This window comes from Phoca vitulina, unplaced genomic scaffold (assembly GCF_004348235.1).
Source record: "Phoca vitulina isolate PV1807 unplaced genomic scaffold, GSC_HSeal_1.0 scaffold14, whole genome shotgun sequence".
Lineage (NCBI taxonomy): Eukaryota > Metazoa > Chordata > Mammalia > Carnivora > Phocidae > Phoca > Phoca vitulina.
In genome coordinates this window covers 6,595,232-6,613,335 of record NW_022589717.1, presented here as the reverse complement: position 1 = coordinate 6,613,335, position 18,104 = coordinate 6,595,232, and the positions used below count along the sequence as shown (strand labels likewise).

Below are 18,104 nucleotides of genomic sequence, written 5' to 3'. Positions count from 1 at the left end.
AAGGAAGACATAAAAGGCTAACATCTTTGGAGAAGAGAAATATGTGTTATCTGAGCAGAATAACCTGGACCATCATTTGCAAATGACATAATAATCATCAGAAATGCTGAAACCAAAGAATAGCAGGTTTTAGCTTTCCAAAGTTTTCTTTGAGTTTTTGCCGTGTCTTTGTTTTGTTTTCCTTGTGGGAGAAGACCATCATGCATACATCCCAAAGGATTCAGGATAGTTGGCTTGTTCTTTCTCTGTCCACACCTGGCTAAATACTCTTTGGCACTATACAGCTTGGGTAATTCTTGGATTTATTGACCAACAGGGTGGGGGTGACTATATTGAAAGAATACATTCAATCATTTTCCAGAAAGTCAAATGAACACAAAGATTTCAAAGAGTTAGGAATCTTGAAAATTAGAAATTGACTTAGCAATACCACATCTAGACATTTATACTCAGGAAGTAATGGAACAAGTAAACAAAGTTGTAAATGCCAAGCTGTTCATTGAAGAGCTGTCTCTAATAGCAAAAATAGGAAACAGCTTAAATATATATGGAAACATTTAGGGAAGTTAAAAATGTTTTTAAAATAAATTATGGGAGTGATGTTAGCATCATGGTAGAATAGGATGGTTCAACATATGCAAATCAATAAATGTGACACACCACATTAATAGAATGAAAGATAAAAATCATATGATCAAAGGATCTTCAAATTAAAAAAACTCATATGATCATCTCAATAGATACAGAAAAAGCATTTGACAGAATATAACATCTTTTCATGACAAAAACTCTTAATAAGTTAGGTATAAAGAAACAACCCTCAACATAATAAAAACCATATGTGACAAGCCCATAACTAACACCATAGTTTATGGTGAAAGATTGAAAGCCTTTCAATCAGGAACAAGACAAGGGTGCTCACTCTCACTACCCCTCTTAATAGAGCACTGGAAGTCCTAGCCAGAGTAATTAGCCAAGAAAAAAAGAAGGCATATGAATTAGAAAGGAAGAACTAAAATTGTATTTGTTTGCAGATGATATGATTTTTTTTTTTTAAGATTTTATTTATTTATTTGACAGAGAGAGACACAGCGAGAGAGGGACACAAGCAGGGGGAGTGAGAGAGGGAGAAGCAGGCTTCCGGCTGAACAGGGGCCTGATGCGGGGCTTGATCCTAAGACCCTGGGATCATGACCCGAGCCGAAGGCAAAACCACCCAGGCGCCCTGATATGATCTTGTGTATAGAAAATCCTAAAGATGCCACCAAAAAACTGTTAGAACTAATCAACTATTTCAGTAAAGTTGCAGGATACAAATCGCAGAAATCAGTTGCATTTCTAGACACTAACAATGAACTATCGGAAAAACAAAGAAAACAGTCCCATTCACAATAACATCAAAACCAATAAAATACTTAGGAATAAATTTAACTAAGGAAGTGAAAGATATGTACACCGAAAAACTATAAGATGTTGATGAATTAAATTGAAGAAGACACAAACAATAATTTGTTGTGTTTATATATTCCGTGTTCATGAATTAGGAGAATTTATATTGTCAAAACGTCCATATGGCCCAGAGCCACTTATATAGTCAATACAATCCCTATTAAAATTCCAGTGGCATTTTTCACAGAAATAGATAAAACAATCCTAAAATTTGTATGGAGCCACAAAAGACCCTGTATAGCCAAAGAAATCTCAAGAAAGAATAAAGCTGGAGGCATTGCATTTTGTGATTTCAAACTATACTTCAAAGCTATAGAAATCAAATCAATATGGTACTAGCATAAAACAGAAACATAGACCAATGGAACATAATTGAAAGCCCAGAAATAAACGCTAACATATATGGTTAACTATATTTGACAAGGAAGCCAAGATACTTAATGGATAAAGGGTAGTCCCTTCAATAAATGGTATTGGGAAAACTGGAAAACCACATGCAGAAGCATGAAAAAGGATCCTTATCTTAAACCACTCACAAGGGGCACCTGGGTGGCTCAGTCGTTAAGCGTCTGCCTTCGGCTCAGGTCATGATCTCAGGGCGGATCGAACCCTGCATCGGGCTCTCTGCTCAGCGGGAAGCCTGCTTCTCCCTCTCCCACTCCCCCTGCTTGTGTTCCCTCTCTCCCTGTGTCTCTCTCTGTCAAATAAATAAATAAAATCTTAAAAAACAAAACTCACAAAAATTAACTCAAATTAGGTTAAGACTTAAACCTGAAACCATAAAACTCCTAGAAAAAAACATAGGGGAAAAGCTCCTTGATGTTGGTCTTGGCAATGCTTCTTTGGATATGACACCAAAAGCACAAGTACCAAAAGCAAAAATTAGTAAGTGGTACTACATTAGAAAAAAAAAAGCTTCTGCACAGCAAAGGAAACTCAACAAAATGAAAAGGCAACCTACCAAATGGGAGAAAATATTTGTCAGTCATATATCTGATGAAGAGTTAACTTATAAAAGATAGAAGGAACTCATACAACTCAATAGCAAAAAAACAAACAATCTGATTTAAAAAATGAGCAGAGGAACTTCACAGACATTTTTCCAAAGAATATATGCAGATGGCCAACAGGTACATGAAAAGGTGCTCATTGTTACTAGTCATCAGGGAAATGCAAATAAAAACCGTGCTGAGATATCCCTCACACCTGACAGAATGATTATCATCAAAAAGAGGAGATTACAGATGTGGTAATGTGGAAAAAACGTAACCCTTGTGCACTATTGGTGGGAATCTAAATTGGAACAGTCACTGGAAAATAGTATGGAGGATTCTCAAGAAAAATTTAGAAAGAACACCATATGAGCCAGTATTTTTGCTTCTATGTATGTATCCAAAGGAATTAAAATCAGGATCTTGAAGAGATACCTGCACCTCCAAGTTCACTGCAGCATTATTCACAAATAGCCAAGATATGGAAACAATTTAAATGTCTGTCAACAGATGAATGAATAAGGAAGATGTGATTATATACATGTACATATAATGTATATCAGGATTATATATATATATATGATATAAACATATCACATCTATAATCAGGATTATATTATATATAATTGAATATTATATAATCAGGATTATATATACATTACATATAATTGAATATTATTCAGCCATGAGAAAGAAAGAACTTCTGCCATTTGCAACAACATGGATGGACCTTGATGGCATTATGCTAAGTGAAGTAAGTCAGGCAGAAGTCAAATACTGTATGTTGTCAATTATAGGCAGAATCTAAAACAACTGAACTCATAGAAACAGAGAGTAGAACAGTTCTTACCAGGGTCTGGGGAGTGGGGGAAATGGGGAGATGATTGTCAAACGGTACAAACTTTAAGTTATAAGATGAATAAGTTTTTGGGATCTAATGCAAAATATGGTGATTACAGTTAATAATATTGTATTATATACTTGAAAGTTGCTAAGAGAGTAGATCTTAAATGTTCTCACCACAAAAAGGATATGGTAATTATGTGAGAGGTGACAGAAGCATTAGCTAACACTACAAAGGTAATTATTTTCCAATATATAAGTGTATCAAATCAAGACATTATATACCTTAAACTTACACAATATGTCAGTTATATCTCAATAAAGCTAGAAAAAATAAATTATGGTTCATGTATTTAGTGGAATATTACCAAGCCATGAAAAACTAATTTGGGTATATGTTTGGATGGAAAATTTCATGGTTTATTATTAAATAACAAAGCAGATTTTGTTTTGTTTTGTTTTTGCTTTTGTTTCTTTTTCCCCCCAAGTTTTTATTTAATTCAGTTAGTTAACATATAGTGCAATATTGGTTTCAGGAGTGGAATTTAGTGATTCATCACTTACATACAACACCCAGTGCTCATCACAAGTGCCCTCCTTAATACTCATCACTCATTTAACCCATTCCACCGCCCACCTCCCTTCCAGTAACTCTCAGTTTGTGTTTGATAGTTAAGAGTCTGTTTTCTGGTTTGCCACTGTTTTATTTTTTTAACCGTATATTCATCTGTTTTGTTTCTTAAATTCCACATATGAATGAAATCATATTGTATTTGTCTTTCTCTGACTGACTTATTTTGCTTAGCATAAATTCTAGCTCTAACCATGTCATCACAAATGGCAAGATTTCATTCTTTTTTTATGGCTGAGTAGTATTCTATCCATTCATCAGTTGATGGACATTTCCATACTTTGACTATTGTGGATAATGCTGCTATAAACATTGGGGTGTATGTATCCTTTTGAATTAGTATTTTTGTATTCTCGGGGTAAATACCGAGTCGTACAATTGCTGGATCATAGGGTACTTCTATTTTTAACTTTTTGAGGAACCTCTATACTGTTTCCAGACTGGCTGTACCAGCTTGCCTTCCCAAGAGGGTTCCCCTTTCTCCGCATCCTTACCAACACCTGTTGTTTCCTGAGTTGTTTATTTTAGCCATTCAGACAGGTGTGAGGTGGCATCTCATTGTAGTTTTGATTTGTATTACCCTGATGATGAGTGATGTTGAGCATCTTTCCAAGCATCTGTTAGGCAGCAGATTTGATATATATTATATATTTACATATGGAGTATGTAATAAGGGCATAATTTTTCATTCTGATTATGCTTTTTATTTTGTACTTTCATTTTATCCTGCTTTCTCTATGTTTCTTCTCTTTTTTTCCTTGTCTTTTCCGGATTGATTTTTCCCCTCTTCTTTCCTTTATTTCTCTCTAATAGCTGGGAGTATGTATCAGCGGGAAGCCTGCTTCTCCCTATCCCACTCCCCCTGCTTGTGTTCCCTCTCTCCCTGTTTTTTTCTACCAAAAACTTAGATTAGGAAAGGCATAGTCAGGGGCGCCTATGTGGCTCAGTCATTAAGCGTCTGCCTTCGGCTCAGGTCATGATCCCAGGGTCCTGGGATCGAGCCCCGCATCGGGCTCCCTGCTTGGCCGGAAGCCTGCTTCTCCCTCTCCCACTCCCCCTGCTTGTGTTCCTGCCCTTGCTATCTCTCTCTCTCTGTCAAATAAATAAATAAAATCTTAAAAAGAAAAAAAAAAAGAAAGGCATAGTCAGCATAAAGGCAAATATTTAAAACCATCTCCCATGAGATCTTCTTATCTCTTATACTAGTAAAACACATCTGTATGTGCATGTATTTGTAGAAATAAAATATTGGTTTTGAGAAAAGTTCTCTAGTATCTTAGTATTTAAATTAAGGGAGAGGCTTTGAAGTGTAAAAGTCAATTCAAGTCATTTCTCTGCTCAAAACTGAAGGCTTCACGTGTTACTCCAAGTAAAAGCCACATGTCTTTAATATGGCTCACAAAGTCCAACCTGAGCCCATCCTCCATTGTTTGTCCGGCTCCATTTTCTAGTCCTATCCCCCCCGCTCACTCTGCTCCAGTCACACTGTCCTCCTTGCTGTTTCTAGAACTCTCCAGCCTGGTTCCTTCCTTAGGGCGTTTGCACTTGCTGATTCCTTTGCCTGGAATGTTGTTGCCCTAGATTCTGCGTGGTTAACATCATCTCCTCCACATCTCTGCTCAAAGAACTTCTCAGTGTCGCCCAGATTGACCACTATATTTAAAATTGCATCCTGCCCCTTTATTCCCAGCATTCTTAAGCCCCCTTGCTCTGGTCTAGTTTTTTCTATTAAACGATATGTTATCATTTAAGTGGTGGGTGCAGTGGTGGTCATAATTATTTAAAGCATTCCAAACTCTATATATTGTTTAGTTGACAATAAATAATATTTTCAGGTCCTGTGAGATTAAATATGTATTTAAGTTTCTGGGAAGACAGAAGAAAAATAGAAATAGAGTATACATACTCCCAGCTATTAGAGAGAAATAAAGGAAAGAAGAGGGGAAAAATCAATCCGGAAAATACAAGGAAAAAAAAGAAGAAACACAGAGAAAGCAGGATAAAATGAAAGTACAAAATAAAAAATAAATCCAAATATATATGTTTTCCATAAATATATGTGTTTTTTTTTTAAAGATTTTATTTATTTATTTGACAGAGAGAGACACAGCGAGAGAGGGAACACAAGCAGGGGGAGTGGGAGAGGGAGAAGCAGGCTTCCTGCCGAGCAGGGAGCCCGATGCAGGACTCGATCCCAGGACCCTGGGATCATGACCTGAGCCAAAGGCAGACGCTTAACGACTGAGCCACCCAGGTGCCCCAATATATGTGTTTTTAATAAGAATAAATTAGCTGAATTCTCCAGTTAAAAGCAAACGTCAGCCTGGATAACACACACATGCACATACACACACACTCTCACACATACAGACTGAAGGTGTAAAGATACCAAAAGATTGAAAATAAAAGGGTATGAGAAGATAAGTAAGTATGCAAATATGTATGAAATGAAAGCTGGTGTAGCCATATTAATATTGGACAGAATAGACTTGAAGATTAAACAGTGGAAAAGAAGACCAGCACATAATTAAAAGGTTTAATTTATCATTCCATGCTTAATTGTACTTAATAACATAACCTTAATTATATAAAGCAAAAGTTAGTAGAATTATAACCAGAAACTGATATATTTACTGTGTATCCACGATTTTTCAAATTGGTAAATGTCACCTATCACCACGGGAAATTTTAATAATTCTCTCAGTAATTTATAGATTAAGCAAACAAAAAAATTCAGTAAAGATATAAAAGATTTAAATAACATAATTAACAAGTTAAATCCAATGGACATATATAGAAAATGAAACCATACAATTGGTGTATATACATTCTTCTCAAGCTCATGGGTCATTTATAAAAACTGATTATATTTTGGGGCATAGAGTAAGAATTCAAGGAATCAGTATCATATAGATCATGTTTTTTGACCTCAAGGCAATTGTTAGAAATCAATAAGATGAAAAAAACAGTAAGATAAAAAAATTAGGAAATTAAAAAAAACTTTCTATAGTTCATTGGTCAAAGGAAAAATCTTGTTAGGAATGAGAAAAATTTGTTCTGGAATAAGAAAGAACTTGCAGGAAACTTAGAGTCTTAAATACTTGTATTATAAAAGAAGAAATTTAAAAATTATTAACCTAATCAAGTTACTTTAGAAATTAGAAAAAGCACAGGAGAATAAGCATAAATAAAGTTAAAGGAAGGAAATAATAAAGATAAGAGAGAAATTAATAAAATTAAAAATGAGATACAATAAAGATAATCAAGAAGTCTAAAGTTGACTCTTTGAAATACTAGTAAAATTATCAAGTACACAGCAAGATTTGTATCAAAAAGAGAAAGGTCACAACTAAAATAAAGAATGAAAAAGAGGACTAAGAACAGACAGAGCGGAGATTAAAAAGATATGAGAAAATTAAGGACAACTTTATGCCAACAAATTTAAAAACCAAGTGGATAAAGTCTTAGGAAAATGTTTACCCTTAATTGAGTTAAGAAGGTTTAAAAAACCTGAATCATCTTATAACCATTGAAGAAGTTGAATCAGTAGTTATATATCTTTCCATTTATAAAGCCTGAGGCCAGAGTTTTTCTCTTGAGATCTAGCGAAAATTCAAGGAAGACATAATTTCAATCTTGGATGGAACTAGAGGGTGGAGTTATACTAAGTGAAAGAATCCAATCAGAGAAAGACATTTATTATATGATCTTGCTGATATGTGCAATTTAAGAAACAAAACAGAGAATCATAGGGGAAGAGAGGAAAAAAAATAAAACAAGATGAAATCAGAGAGGGAGACAAACCATAAAGAGACTCTTAAGCATAGGAAACAAACTGAGGGTTGTTGCAGGGGAAAGGGGTGGTGGGGATTAGATTAATGGGTGATGAACATTAAGGAGGGCACATGATGTAATGAGCACTGGGTATTATAGAAGATTGATGAATCACTGACCTCTACCTCTGAAACCAATACATTATATGTTAATTGGATTTAAATAAAAATTATAAAAAAAGTATTTCAAATATTGTCTAATTCATTTTATAAGGATGGTACAATCTTGATTTACAAACCAAACAAAGAGTAGGAGGAAAAAAAATTGTAGAGCAATCTTATTCATAAAAATAGATGTAAAAATTCTAAATAGATTCTTATGAACTCAGCAGTGTATGAAAAAGTCCAATACATAGATTCAGTGTTATATTTAAATATCTTTCACCACATTACAGATTAAAATATTAATCCATAAAGGAAAAGATTGATCAACATGTTTTTATTAAAATTAAGATCTGTTTATCAAAAGATTCCTTAAAGTGAAACATGAGATTAACTTAAGAGAAGAATTTACAATATATATAAGTGACAAAGAAATGTTACCTAAAATATACAAATTCCTCTTAAAAGATCAATAAGAAAAAAGTAAGCAACTCGACAGAAAAATAGGCCAAGATATGACCAGCCATTGCTAAGAAGAAGAAACAAAAATAACCAAAAAATTATAAAAAGATGCTCAAATCCATTAGTAACCAGGGAGATGCAAATTAGAACCACAAAGAGATACAATATAGTACTGTTTTATATTCCATTACAGTGGCAAAAAAAATAAAGTGTATAATTCCAATGGTTCTTAAGAATAAGAAATTCTTATATGCCAATGATTAAAAAATATAAATTTATACAAAATCTTGGGAAATAATTTGAAATTATCCAGTAATGTTGAAGATGTGTAAATCTTACAAGACAGTAATTACACTCTTATTTTTATACCTGGGAGGAACTCTTATACCTTTGGATCTGGAGACTTGTACAAGAATATTTATAGCTGCACTGTTTATGATAGCCCCAATCTGGAAGCAACCCAAAGGTTTAATGTCAGAAGACTAGACAAACAAACTGTGGCAAACTCATATTGTGGAACACTATACTGCAGTGGAAAATGAATGAAGTACAGCTACTCACATCAACACGAAGACGGCTCCCACTCAGAACATGGAGTGAAGGAACAAGTTGTAGAAGACTATGAACAGTATGACTCTGCCTACAAAGTATAAAAAACAGGCAAAATTAAACAATATTTTTTAGAGTAATAAAGATATGTGGTGAAATATCAAGAAAAGTAAGATAATGATAAACACAGTTCAGAATTGAGGGGAGAGATGAATTGGGGTCAGGCTATCGGGGCACAACTCCAGGGGGCACCCTTCCCACTATATTTCATGCGAATGACGATCACTGGAGTTGTGAACAGTGGCCCTTGGGGAGGAGAGTCCCGGCACTTCATCATCTCAGCTAAGATCAGGTTCTTAAGCTGGGTAGTGGATCGTAACGTATATCCTCTTGTACGTAAAAGAGAATTAATAAAATAGAAAAAGAAGTGTAAAAATTCTTGTGGAGAGAGAATATGTTCTTGTTCCAGTTCCACCTCTAATATAAAACTATGTCATCTTTGGCAAGTCCCTTAGTCTCACTGAGTCTCATTTTTCTCATTTTAATAAATGGTTGTAAGAAATCCAGTCCTACCTATTTTATAGGATTGTGTGAGGATCAAGTGTACTTGAAAGCATTTAATATGTTACTAATGAAATGAAATATTCATATGCAATACAGTTTTTCTACATACGAACTCAAAGGTTTATCTCTCCAAGTAATATTCAAAATCCACATGCTGAAAGGTGAGAATGTTCAATTTAATCATGCAGCTCTTCTTCTGCCAGTTGAAATGTTCTGCACAGTTATTAGCCAAAGTCTGTTTAAACTGTAGCAGCCATGGAGCTAGCCTTGGAGGGGATACTGGCCTCGGAATTAGAAAACTTGGTTTTGAACCCTGGCTTTGTCATTTCCTAACTCTGAGATGTTGGCAGTTCACTTCCCACGTCTGCCCTTAGGTTTCTTTACCTGCAAAGTAGTTTTATTGGCATTATTCTAGAGAGGCAATTGCAGTATTTTGTTCAGAGACAGTGGGGCTCTCCTTCATTCTCTGAGTCCACGTGGGCTGCTCGGGCAGCAGGGGTGGGGGTGCCCGGTTTCTTTGCCTGGGCTGTTCACGCTAGTGCTGGCTTTTCATTATGGTGAACAATACACCCAACGTGATTCTTTTCTTCTGTGTTGGTTTCTTCTGTGAATCGGCTATTGTCCATCTGCAGACAATGACCTATTCTGACTTAATTTTCGACTTTGCTTATGGACCACTTGTAAGGCAGCCAGTCTTATCAGACGCTGCCACTTGAGTGTCTGGATCTAGGTGAGCCTGATGCTAATGTTGGACTTCCAGTTAATGAGGAGCCATAAAATTAAAATTTTCATGCAGTCTTTATCACTGAGTAAAACACATGCCAAATTCTAATCATTTTAAAATCTGAATCTTTAGTTCTGTCTGCTAGCATTTACTTTTGTTTCTGGATGTCCGCTGTATACTGCCAATAGAATATTCCAATGATCTCTATAGTAAAACATATCTGAAAGTAAACTCTTTATCATAATTTATCAGGATACAAGTGCTGTGAGGGCAGGCACCTTGTCTTGCTCACTGTTATATCCCAGTGCCTAGAAGAGTGCCTGGACATAATAGGTCAAAAAATGTTGTTAAAGTAATTAAGTCCAGACTCCTCAAAACCTTCAGATTATGATGTATTTCCAGTTACCCTTAATGAATGCTTTTCTTCACTGTGGCAGTTCTCAAGGATGTTGAAATGTGGTGGTTTGGGAAGTGAGTTTATCAGAACCAGGGAACTTTGTCAGTTGAGAACTACTGATATTAGAATTATAAATAACATTTTATTTATTTATTTATTTAACTTATTCATTTGTTTATTTTTTAAAGATTTTATTTATTTATTTGACAGAGAGAGACACAGCGAGAGAGGAAACACAAGCAGAGGGGAGTGGGAGAGGGAGAAGTAGGCCTCCCGTGGAGCAGGGAGCCTGATGCGGGGCTTGATTCCAGGACCTTGGGATCATGACCTGAGCCGAAGGCAGATGCTTAACGACTGAGCCACCCAGGTGCCCCTATAAATAACATTTTAAAAAATAAATCAAACTTTGCATGAAAAAACTCAAATTCATGTTACACCATTTTAGAAAGTGAATACTCACAAACATTCTAGTTTTTCAGCTTTGGAAATGTTCCAGGTGTCTTTTTCCATTATCTCAAGCCATCCCAAAGCTTAGTGGCTTGAAACAATGACTATTTGATTATATTTCATGACTCTGAGATTCAGGCAGGGATTGCTTGGCTAGGTGATTCTTCTGTTCCACGTGGTGTTCATGTTGGTCCTTTGGTGGTATTCAGCTGCCTGAAGAACTGGCCTGGTGTATTTGCATATATAAGTGTACAGAACAGATCATTTTTAGCACATTTTTATTTTCAATAACAACATGAAATGAAACTAATAATAACAATGCCCACAAAAGAGATAGAGACAGTGAAAAAATTTTTATTTATTTATTTATTTATTTATTTATTTATTTATTTATTTAGAGCGTGTGGCTGGGGGGAGGGGCACAGGGAGAGGGAGAGAGAATCTCAACTCCACACTGAGCGCTGATCTCGATGCGGGGCTCAGTGTCACAACCCTGAGATCATGACCTGAGTCAAAATCAAGTCAGATGCTAACCGACTGAGCCACCCAGGCACCCCCCCAAATTTTTTTGTTGAACTTTGTATAAATAATCATACCAGTTTTTAAAAAAAGGAAAAAAGATACTACAGTCCAATTAAAAAAAGGAAAAATGCACAACTATTCATTCGGAAGTTTCTGTCTAATCTACATAGTTTGAACTTTTGGTTACAGCGTGATGTAGTAATTTTTTAAGTAAATAATTGTTCAATAACTAATAAATGAATTTTATAATAGCTGAAAAGTCTGCAAATGATACAATTTGGGCAATTACTAAATTGTACCATTGATATAACATTTTATTTTCTTTACCTGTTCTTTAGGTTTAAAACAATTAACAATTAAAATAGAAGAACAAGTTTTAATTATAGAGATATTATTTAAATTCAGCCAAAGTTTTCATGTATGAATGTTCTCTTTCCAAACATTAATATTACCTTTGCAATTTGCACCTTGTTTCATTTCTTTAGATTTTTAAAATACAAATAAAACTCCAAGTGGTCAGGTAGAAAAATTGAAGTTCTGTTGCTTTGTCTTTGCAACTACTGTGCTATCATAGTTTATGAGTCTGTCATCTAAATGCAAGAATATGTAGCCCTCCAGGGATTGGAGAACACACAACTCCATAATGTCCACAAAGAGAGTGTGAAATTATAAGATATGTATATAAAACTCTGCCCCCACTTCCTGGCACAGGGCTCCTAAAACTCTTGTAAATTTCTAAGTGGTAAGACCACAAAGAGCATGATTTGTTCTATTGAGCTGACTCTGGGTGGGCTCCTGGATGGCTCCTGGATGGGGGCTGGTGACTAGAAAGATCAAGCCATGAATAGAAGCTTGGAGTTTTCAACCTTGTTCCCCATCCTCCAGAGAGGGGAGAGGAGCTACAAATGAACTTAATCATTGATTGTGCCTACGTGAGGAAACCTTCATAAAATCCCAGTAGTAGGTGGTTTGGAGAGCTTCCAGGCTGGTGAACACATCTCTACCAGGAGGGTGATGTACCCCAAGTCCATGGGGACAGGAGCTCCTGCACTTGGGACCCTCTCAGATCTTGCCCTATGTATCTCTTCATGTGGCTGTTTATCTATTTTCTTTATCATATCCTTTAATAAACTGGTAAACATAAGTAAGTGTTTCCCTGAGTTCTATAAGCTGCTCTAGCAAATAAATTGAACTCAAGGAAAGAGTAATTGGAACCTCCAATCTTTAACTGATTGGTTAGAAGCACAAGTGATAACTTGGGCTTATGATTAGTGTCTGAAGTATGTGTATGTGGGGAGCAATCTTGTAGGATTGAGCCCTTAACCTGTGGGATCTGATGCTTTCCCGGTAGATAGAGTCAGACATGAGTTAAATTGTAGGACACTCAGCTGGTGTCACAGAGAATTGCTTGTTGTGGGGAAAAGCCTCCACACATTTGGTGACCAGAAGTGTCAGAAATGAAGTGTTAAGTTCCACATAGAATATAGTGTTTGTTAAAGGATAAATAACAGAAATATGCTAATTTAAAGTTTATATGCATATTATTAAAACTAAACAGTAACCATAGTAAGTGTTTAGAAATTAGGGCAACAAAAGATGTCTCCAGGTAGTAATATTTTATCACTGACATTGTTAAGAATTGCTAGTTCATGATAATTGCTAGTTCAAGATAATCAAAAGCAGACCAGCTTTTTGTTTCTTATTATTCTTTTAAAATTCTGTACATATAGGGCGCCTGGGTGGCTCAGTCATTAAGCGTCTGCCTTCGGCTCAGGTCATGATCCCAGGGTCCTGGGATCGAGCCCCGCATCGGGCTCCCTGCTCCGTGGGAAGCCTGCTTCTCCCTCTCCCACTCCCCCTGCTTGTGTTCCCTCTCTGGCTGTGTCTCTCTGTCAAATAAATAAATAAAATCTTAAAAAAAAAATAAAATTCTGTACATATATGAACCCTTTTATTGCCTACACCTCAGACAGATTGGTACACCATAGGTTTGGAGTGTCCCAGATGTTTGGAGCCTTCTCAGGGATAGCTGAAAAGTAGTGATCATTTGACAGGATCCACTGGAGCACCTACTTGTGGCCTCTCCAGTGTGGCACCTCAGGCTGGTCAGACTTCTCACATGGTAGTGCAGGGTTCCCAGAAAAGAGTCCCTAAAAGACCCAGGCAGAGCTGCAAGTCTTCTTACCTCTAACCTTGGAGGTCAGAATATTACTTCTGGTGCATTCCATGGGTCAAGGAAATCATTAATGCCAGTCCAGATTCAAGAGAGAGGGAAATTAACCTCCACATCTCAATAGGAGGACTAGTAAAACATATACTGCCATCTTTAATCTTCCAGAGTCAATGTAATTTTTATTTAGGGGGCATACCTCCTCTCATCATTGCATTCATTTTTGCTTCTTTCTCTTGACTTCTTATTTAATAAGTATCCAAGTCTGCTAGTTCTTCCCCTGTCAGGCACTTAGAATTTATGAATTAATTCCTTTGATTTTATTCCTTTCTCATTTTTGTTTATTTCTTTCAGGCCTATTTGAGGCAGTGAGCAGCATAGTATAAGTGCACAGGCTCTGGAGCAATGCTGACTAGGTTCAAATGAGAAGTATTTAACCTCTCTGTGCTCCAGTTCCCCCACTGGACACTGGGCATAATGATGATAGTATCTACCTTATCCAATGAATACATATAAAGCTCTTAGAACGGTGCCTCTCACATGGCATATGCTAGACAAATAACTATTATTATGATCCTATGTCTTTAAAGTGGCAGCTCTTGAAACAAAGATCTGAGTGCAAGTGGTTTATTTGGGAGATGATCCCAGTAAACATCAGTAAGGATATGAGGTTGTGAAATAGAAGAGAAGGCAGCCAATAAAGGCAAATTACCACCCCGGAAAACGAGGGCGTCATCCCACTGGAAAACGCTGGGAGCCAATGTGGAACATTCATTTCACAGTGATCTCACCCAAGGGACAAGAGAACTGGGTATTTATATACCAACTGTCATCCATCATTGGAGAAAGGCTTCTTCCAGGGGGTGTTAATTCCCTGACACTTCCTTTCTGCTTTATGAGAAAGCCCTCAGGAAAAGAGATGCAGATGCCATGAGCTGGAAGTCTGACGCGGGGCACAAAACTGAAAAAGCCCTGCGCCAGGGGAAACGGGAGAGGCACTGATGGCTTCCACCACTTTATATTATATGTCTGCTCAGGATTTTAAAGTGGGTTCCTCTATGTGTCAACCACCCTGAAAATTGGCCAGCTACAACTTGGAGAGAGAGGGAAATAATTTCCGCAAGCTTGGAGAGAGAAAGTAGCAGAGGAAGTGGAAGGAAGAGATAGGAGTGTGACAGAGCCAATGATAATTAGCTCACATGCCCACACGGATATCTTTATTGGATAGTCAAGGCCTTATATCAATTGGGCTCTCTGGGTTTATCCACTTTCTTTCTTTTCTTTTAAAGCTATTTATTTATTTATTTATCTATCTATCTATCTATTTATTTATTTAGAGTGTGTGTGAGCAGGGAGAGGGAAAGATGGAGAGAGAGAATCTGAAGCAGACTCTGTGCTGAGCACAGAACCTACAAGGGGCTCGATCTCATGACCCTGAGATCATGACCTGAGCCGAAATCAAGAGTTGGGTGCTGAACCGACTGAGCCGCCCAGGCGCCCCTATCCACTTTCTTTCTTAATATTTTCTTTTATTATTCCTGCAGTTAGCAAGGCTGAGCTCTTTGCCAAAGTCTCATGAATCTTGATCATTCCCACTTTCAAAGTGGAATGATATTATCATTATGTGTAGTAAAGTAGGAAGAAAATACTACTTATCAGCTCGATACAGATTTATGCCTGCAAACGTAGCTTGCAAACTACACAAAGCACAACTTTTCCTCAAACTCATATTCAGTTTTCATAAATATTGAGAAAGTTGTTGTAACCCACAGACTATTATTTCAAAATCTGATGAGAGTTAACAAAAAGTCATTGAAGACTACTACTGATCATTTACCTTATGATTGGAACCTTCCATTCAGATATTCAGGGGTCTTCCCTGAAAGCCACACAACAAAAACATTGTAAATTAATTAAACAATGAAACCATTGGACGGAGGTGGTTCTAATGCCAGGTTGGCCCATGTAAGCAAACCAAAACCTAAGACTGTAAATACCCAAGGTTATGAAATTGAAACATAAGGAAAACCAATCACAAACAGCGAACTAGGCTTTAAGCTATAGCCAGTGAATCATTTCTTTACTTTGCTTCTGCCATTTCTCCATAAAATTATTTCCCTGAACTCCTGTCCGCGGAGGGCTCCTGACCACTTCAGCTTTGGTACTGCCCTCTTCCAATTGATTTTTGTTCAACTCTTAAAATTTTTAATATGCCTCAGTTTATCCTTTAAAAGTAGGAAGCACACTCAGGAAAAAGTCTTGAGGGAATGGCTTTGTGTTTGACTCGTATCTCTGCCCTGTATCACTCTGGGTTGATCTTGGATCTGATCTGTGATCCGAGAACAAAAAGGATTTAGAGCTGGTCTGATTTTCACAGAGGAGAACCACCATCTCCTCCTGGAGTTATTTGGGCTGAGCCACACTGGGAATGTTTTTGACATTGGTAGGCTCATTAAAAAAAATCGAAACCAGAAGAAATCATCGGAGTAGAGCATTGCAAATCACTTCGTTTATTTAGGCAGGGTGATACCACTGTGTGGGCAGAGTCTTCACTTTGTCTTTTTGGAATGAATCCCCTGAAACCAGAGCGAGCCTCTTCACATGTTCAGTGAGAACGCTCAAAGAATATACCACTGAATATGGGGAGGGTGTGTGAAAAAAAACCCCAAAACCCTAGCCTGGAGGAGTTTATACTTTTGCAGGTCAAATTAATATGTAATCAAATTAGATGTAGACTTACACATGCAGGAACTGCTGATGTGTGTTTAGGAAGAGCGGTGGATGAGAGCCGAACTGACGGATGGAGGGAAGGGCAGAGTGAAGTGGTGAAAGCTGCAAAGATAAACGGCGCTGACCCAACCTCCTCTTCCCTGATTTTTCTCGTTTCCACTCCAAGGGAGGCTGTTACTACCAGCTGATGAATAGCCACAAAATACTTTGGAAAGAGCCTTGAAGAGGTGCGGACCAACACTGCTCAGTAGAACTTTCCGCGATGATGGAAACGTTCTGTGCACTACTGTAGCCACTAGCCATTGTGGGTAATGAGCACTTGAAAAGTGTCAGTGGAACTCAATTATTTAATTAAATTTAAATTTAAATAGCCATGCGTGGCTGCTGGCTACAGTACTGGACAGCACAGGTCGAGACAATGCTTTTCTCTGACAGTCAACCATCTCCTGAATAGCGGGAACTAGGGAACTAGACAAGAACAAGGGCTGATGAGAGACTATGTGGCTAGGGCCACGAAAGCAAACTCCAAGGCTGCTGTTTGTGGAATGAAGGCCCACTTTTCAGTGAGGGCCCAGTGTGGAGACAGAAGCCACACCAGCTATTTGTTTGTTTTTATTAAAGTGAAATTGTCATAACATAAAAGTAGCCATTTAAAAAATTTAAAATTTTTATTTATTTATTTTCTATCTATCATCTATCTATCTATCTATCTATCTATCTATCTATCTATCTATCTGTTTATCTATCTATCTATTTTAGGTAGGCTCCATGCCCAGCATGGAGCCCAATGCTGGGCTTGAACTCACAACCCTGAGATCAAGACCTCAGCTGAGACCAAGAGTTGGATGCTTAACCGACTGAGCCACCCAGGTGCCCCCAAAGTAGTCATTTTAAAGTGAACAATTCAGTGGCATTTAGTACAATATAGAACAAAGGCATTGGAATTATTAAAGATTAGAATTACTAAAACTTAGAAACTTGCAGGAGCTCTGCAGAACTGAAACTCAGACCTCTGTGGAGGGGCTACTGCTTGGTTGGTCCTGGAGCCTTTGAGGGATGCTTGAGGCTGGTTCTGAAAATACTGGAAAAGCGACAGCTGGATTCAATTCCTGCTATGGGAAGGGGGTGCTGCTGCTGGGATGAAGAGGTGGTGTTGGGAACAGCAAGAAGATGGGAAGCCAGTAGGAAGCAATCAAGAAGGACCATGTCGCTTCTCCCTCCTTCACCTTTGCATATGGTATTTTTTTAGAGAGAGAGAGAAAGAGAGCACGTGAGCGGGGGTGGGGGTGGGAGGCAGTGGCAGAGGGAGAGAGAGAATCTCAAGCAGACTCCACACTCAGCACAGAGCCCGATGCGGGGCTCGACCTCACAACCCTGAGATCATGACCTGAGCTGAAATCAAGAGTCAGACGCTTAACCAACTGAGCCACCGAGGCGCCCCACACAAAGTAGTTATTATATACTAATAAAAGGCAAACTTGATCAATAGTACCAAATATAATGATTTAGGATCATCAAGGGAAGCAAAAAAGTTAACATTTTATTTTGAACCAATAAAGATGTTTATATTACTTTTATATTTATATTATTATTATTGTTATTATTTTTGATTCACAGTTTGAGTAGTCATTGTTATTATGTTTTTGGCATGAAACTTGTTATCTTTTTGTGGGATGGCACAGCTTGTAG

At 37.3% G+C, this 18,104-nt stretch overlaps 1 pseudogene; it reads right to left on the bottom strand.

The window, feature by feature from the left end:
* Nucleotides 1-16,718, bottom strand: part of LOC116637303 — a 30,244-nt pseudogene extending 13,526 nt beyond the window's left edge.
* Between the last annotated feature and the right edge of the window lie 1,386 nt (nucleotides 16,719-18,104).